This window comes from Megascapheus bottae, chromosome 21, assembly GCF_031878675.1.
Source record: "Megascapheus bottae isolate mThoBot1 chromosome 21, mThoBot2.hap1, whole genome shotgun sequence".
Classification (NCBI taxonomy): domain Eukaryota; kingdom Metazoa; phylum Chordata; class Mammalia; order Rodentia; family Geomyidae; genus Megascapheus; species Megascapheus bottae.
The window spans coordinates 5,655,868-5,662,295 of NC_143529.1; the positions used below are offsets into that span (position 1 = coordinate 5,655,868).

The 6,428-nt window shown below is 35.0% G+C and overlaps 1 pseudogene; it reads left to right on the plus strand.

Annotated features, from left to right (window-relative positions):
• The first annotated feature begins 542 nt into the window (after positions 1–542).
• Positions 543–870, plus strand: LOC150048570 (large ribosomal subunit protein eL30 pseudogene; annotated as a pseudogene).
• Positions 871–6,428: the final 5,558 nt, after the last annotated feature.

A 6,428-nucleotide genomic window follows, 5' to 3' on the forward strand; every position in this document is an offset into this window, starting at 1 on the left:
TTAGCCTCCAGTCTTTCTTAAGGACCTGAGAGTCATCCCTTGGAGAAAGAGATCTTTACAAAAGATAATGCCTCTCCAACTCAGTCTTTGCCAGAGGGTAAGAGCTTAACTATTATACTAACTGTTGGCCAGTAGAAACTATCTAATCACATTAACCAGATTATCTTACCATCCCTTTCACTAGCTACTACAATGTTCAATTTCTCATTTTTTTTCTTTTCTTGCCCCTACTGTAGTATTTTCAAATAATTTCTTGTTTTCCATCAGCCATTTTTCTTTGACACAATTATTTATATAATTAAATAATTGCCCTTTACAGTCTACTACAACTGGGCTGGGATGTAGCTCAGTGTCAAAGCACTTGCCTAGCAAGGACAATATCCTGGATTAGATCTCCAGTACCAAGAAAGAAAAGACAAAAACATACAGTTATAACAAACAAACAAACAAACAAAACAAAAAACCCAAACAGCTTTTCTCTCCTCCAGGCCATCCTGTCAGCTGCTTTCAGTTAGGAACCTTACTGTACCTAAGGCAGAAAGATGGTGGCAGCCAAGAAGACAAAAAAGTCTTGGGAGTCAATCAAGGCTAGAATCCAACTTGTTGTGAAGAGTGGAAAGTATGGGCTGGGGTACAAGCAGACTCTGAAGATGATCCGACAGGGCAAAGGGAAACTGGTCATTCTCACCAACTGCCCAGCCTTGAGGAAATCTGAAACAGAATATTATGATATGTTGTCCAAAACTGGTGGCAATAGTCTTAAACTGGGCACAGCATGTGGGAAATACTACCATGTTCGCACTGGCTATCCTTTATCCAGGTGATTCTGATATCATGAGGAGCATGCCAGAACCAACTGGAGGAAAATAAACAGTGCATAGTTTTTCTTTAATAAAACTTGCCAGAGGTGGTTTAAAAACATACAAAAAAACCCAAACAAGCAAAAATAAAAACAAGAAACTAACAAAAAAATCCCACCAAATCCAGAGTACCAAATTTGGATTTACTTTAATTTGTTATTTTTCCATTATTGAGTTATAAATGTAATATACTATGATAATGGGTTTGTTGCCATCAAGTCAGTGCTAAAATATTCTGATGTATATTTTATGAATGTTTTCTTTTAAGTATGACTAAGTATTTAGGAGAAACACATTCTGTTATCTAGAATATCATGTTGTAGAACATCACACCAATCCACCAATCCATGGTTCCCACAAGCCTCTCCTCCTACTTTGCTCTATAACCAGTCCTTCTGCTCTTTAATAGTTGAGCTTCATAGATGCAAGAAGTCTTCCTTCACCAAATGGGAACTGTAATAAAATGATCTTCAGTAATGAAGATCTGACTTAAAGTATGTATTGAACAAATTGAAAAGTAATACACAAAAAATAATGCACACACAAAATGAATGAAAGCACAGTAAGCTCAGGGAAATATAAACAATAGTCCATAGATTTTGATTACATGGAGAGAAGTTGGATGGAAGGAAGGAAGGAATAGAAAAAGAGAAAGTAGGGGAAAAGGAGAAAGAAGGAAGGAGGGAGGGATGGAAAGAAAGAAGGAGGGAGAAATAAGTAAGGAGGGAAGGAAGGAAGGAAGGAAGGAAGGAAGGAAGGAAGGAAGGAAGGAAGGAAGGAAGGAAGGAAGGAAGGAAGGTAAAGTATTTTGGAAGATTTTTAGGTGAATAAGAGTCCAAGTAACTATATTCTCATTCAATTGCTAGAGATTGACATTATTGCTTATAAAAGATGGAGATATTTTATTCTTTAAATACCTTATAGAAATCTATTTTCCCTTTTTACATGATATATTTATTCTGCTAGTAGTACAAGAATTGATCAATTATAAATAATTCCTAGATACCTCTATATATCCCTTGAGAATTTTAGCCTTGTTATTTTGCAATTTTTTTTATAGTTCAGAGCATTTGGAGATGTAATATATATGTGCATGTATGTATAAAATATATATTGTATTATATGTATGTGATCCTAATCAACTTTAGTAAATGTAGACGCTCAACTAAAAAACACATTCCAATTCTATTGTTGGCTGATTTGTGGTTCCATCTCTGTGATTTATGCATATAGAGAAATAGCTTCATCATGTATCCTAGTGAACAATATCCTTGGAGTTATTTCCTGTTTTGTTACTGGAATAAGGTCAAACATTTTCAATTGCCAACATGCTACCTCCTTGTCTCAGTGTTTGGAGTGCTGTGCTAGAGAAAAGCTAACTTTTCCTACTCTTCTACACAGAGAGCTCCTAGTCACTCTGAGTTCTTCTACAAAGAAAGCATCAATGGCTTTACAACCTCTCCCTATTTGTTCTTCCCTGTTCTGAGATCAGTGTTGTAGAAGCACTGAGAGTGACTCTAGCAGTTATTAAATTATCTCAAATGAAAGCATAAACTTAAACAATTTTCAGTAAAGCTAAGACTCCTTGCAAATGAGCTATTATCACTGTTTTCCAGACATCTGGTTTTAAGTTTAGGAAAAAGAAAGAGTCTCACTTTCAAAAAGGATTATCTTCTAGTTAAACTTTTCCAATGGTAATATATCTTTCTTAAGGTTAAAATAGTCTCCTGGATAAGCATTTATAACTTCCCTAACTTTTTTTTGCCAGTCCTAGGGCATGAACTCAGGACCTGGGCACTGTCCTTGAGCTTTTTCAAGGCTAGCACTCCACCACTTGAGCCACAGCACCACTCCCGGCTTTTTTCTGTGAATGTGGTACTGAGGACTCAAAACCCCCTGGCTTCATGTGTGAGAAGCAAGCACTTTATCACTGGGCCACACTCCTGGCCCCTGTCTCAACTTTTATATTCACAATTTAAAATTTTAAAAAGACATAAATATTGACTATTACCACTCATATCTAAAATATTCTAAAGTATATCATTGATTATTTTAATAGACCTGGAAGGACGCTATTTTTAAAATAATTATCAACCAATTTTGTATAGGAGAGTATTAGAAAGGATTTTTTCTTTTTTCACTTATTATTAACTGCTTTCTGGTGTTCATGATACAAACTACCATTGTGTCTATAGTTATATGTAGGAATGTATATTCCAAATCTTTATTCACCCATTTAGACTCAAATTCTTTTACATAACCATACAGAGTACAGTCAAATTAAAACAATGGTCACCTGACAGCAAATTTTCTTTTTCCCCTACAACGTTCCTGAGTACACAGATGATCAGCTTGGAATAAGTTTATATTTGCTACATTTCGTGTCATCTTTACAGCTTTCAAAAGCCAGCAAGAGTTTGTGTTGAGGAAAAAGAAAGCATCTCACCTTCACAGCAAGAAACATTCTTTTAGATAATCCTCTGAACAACCTAATGCTGAAAAACCTGATAACATGAGGGAAGAGACCCATGTTGTAAAGTGGGCAGGGGTTGTTTACTAAGGGATGAAATGCCAGGGTCAGGTGCAACACTCATCTAACAGTAGGAATACTTGTTACATTAACAAGATTTACTGACAGACTCCATCTGTGTCTTCTCACAAAACAAGGTCACTCAGTCAGATGCTATGGAGTCTAATGAGGAAAATGCCAAGTCTCTGGAGTGATAATGGAGGTTCACTCTGACTTACGCCTCAGGCACTGGCAATATTTTTAGGTCTGGAAAATAAAATAAGGTACAGGAAAAAGGTCATATTTTTTTATCGAGTGAATCCACCTTGAAAAAGAGCTGTGCATGTAAGTGAGTATCTTTAATATTTTCCCCCCTTTTCTGACATTCAAGGTTACCTTTCTATTCTTCTTCAAAGTGGTCCTTAAGGGTATTTATATCTTACTTGAACATTAAATTTATGTTATTGGGTTAAAGGGTCTGTAACCCAGCATTTTTGATTTATACCTGTGAAAGGAAATACTTATAAAATGCTAAAAGGATATGTTTTTGTGCAAATAATGTACTATGAGGTCTTTCTTGGCAGAAAGTACAAGAATGGATGAGTATTAGACATCTCATATTTCTAAAACATTGAATTGGATGCTTTGGTTCACATTTCAACAATTTTTATTAAGTAGCTATTGATAAGCAATTAGCTTATCATTCTCAGATTTTTTAATAGAAAAATAATACATTTGGAAAAAGAAATTCTGGATATCTCTTGTACTGTAAATATGCCCCAGAGTAGTTTGCTATACCCTGATCCTAGATATCCTCAAGAGAAATTATCAGACCATCACTCCAAAGTACTATCTTACATAGCTTTAGTTTTGAATCTGTCCATTCACTATATCCAAGTGCTACTCACTAAATAATTGCTTCTTCTTTTTTTCCCTTTATTTGCTTTGTTGTTCAGGCTTTAAAGAAATCCATTTCAGATTCCTATGTTAATTTTAAATTTTGTTTTAAATAACTTATTTTTTCCTGGTCTCCCTGCTACTTCAACTCCCTTTAATATTCTCAAATGAAATCCTATCATTAAAAACAAATTGAAGAGCACTATGACATTAATTCTACAAAGCACATACTATGTTAACAAATCAAAGAATACAAAAAAATGTAGCACCATTTTAATCTTAATGAAGAAGAATATCTTCACTACAGTCTACTTATGCATTTGCCACAGACACAATCAAGATTGATCAAAACAGAACATGACCTTCGCATATTCAGTTTAGCTGAATAGACACCTAAATGAAATATGAATTCTTTTATTTAGATAATTTCTATGAAAAACTGTCAGATACTTTGACAGAAGAATTAAGAAGGACAATTTGTCTAGGTTAATGTATTTTTAATTGGAGCTCTAATTAGTCTAGAAAACACCATAGAGTTTTAAGTTTGAATGTGGGTGAAATCAGTGCTCTGCCAAAGGCCTGAGTTTTGAGGTCCCATCTTGTCAGATCTGGCCTGTCTCCCCACAGAAAGTAAATGAAAGTAATGATGCCAAGCAAGGAAGGATTTTAATCAAAGTGGTTGGTTTTTTATGGAAAATGGAGAGCACAAATTTCCAGCTATCAATGGGTATTCGCAGGAGTTTTAGGATTGAATAGGGGAAATTTTTGAGTGAGATAATATGCATAATTAAGCAGCATTATCTCCGACTGTTGGGAGGTAACTCTGAAGTATCTTATTACTTGAAGGGATTATGGGCTCCAATGAGTGATGACTTCCATAGAGGAAGGGCAGTCTTAGTTTCAGGTCGTGAGTAATTTCTTTCATTTAGGGGTGATCTTATCAAAGATAACAGTTTTACCACTTTATAAATACAATGTAATTCAGATTCACAATAATGACTTTAGAATTTTTTTTTTGGTTAATCATGAGACTTGAACTCTGGGTTTGTGTGCTGTCCCTGAGCTCTTCAGCTCAAGGTTATTGCCCTACCACTTGAGCCATAGTGCCACTTTCAGTTTTCTGGTCGTTAATTGGAGAGAAGAGTCTCCTGGATTTTCATGCCTGGGGTGGCTTTGAACCATGATCCTCAGGTCTCAGCCTCCTGAGTAGCTAGGATCACAGGTGTGAGCCACTGGCACCTGGCAACTTCAGATCTTTAGACAGCTCTCTTGCAAAATTTGAGAAGAAAATATCTTAGTCATTCTACTTTTTGTCTTCAATCTTGAAATAAGATGACAGGTTAGGTATCACTATTTTCAGACAAACAATCCACAAGTGATTAAATAGATTCAGTAGTCCAGTTGAATAGTGCCTAGCACTGGTACTTTTAGATTTCTTGGTCTTCCATACAATTTCATTGGTCTTCATAGCCAGTTTTGTTTCAGCACTATCCTAGTTTTGTTATTATGGCTCTAAGGTAAAAGTCATAGCTCAGGATAGTCTTATTTCTAATATCACTCTTTTTACTCAGGAACGTTTTTGCTATTTGGGGTCTTTTATGCTTCCAGACAAATTTGGGGATTGATTTTTCTAAGAATGACCTTCGTGCTTTAATGAGAGTCGTAGTTAACTTTAAGATTACTTTTGGTAGTAGGGCTAGTTTTTGTAGTAATTCTGCTAATCCATAAACAAGGTAGGTTTTTCTATCTTCTGATTCCTTCAGTTTTTCAATGTGGAGATCTTGCATATCTTTGGTTAAATGTATGTATACTTTGGTTGAGACTATTGTGAATAAAATATAGTTTCTGATGTGCATTGTTTGTAAACCTGGGTGTTGTTTGTATAAAGAAAGGCTACTAATATTTGTATGTCCATTTCATCTCATTAGACATTTTTGGTGGAATCTTTAGCATCTTTTGAATCATATCATTTGCAAACATGGATAATTTCATTATTTCCTTTCTTCTCTGAATTATGTTTATTTCTTTCCCTTATTTTAATTACTCTTGCTGAGACTTTTGAAGCTATATTGAATAATAGAACACTGACACTCTTGTCAGGGCTTTAAAGAAAGGGATTTAATTTTTTTTTCATTTTTTTTTCGTGCTTGCTATAGATTTGT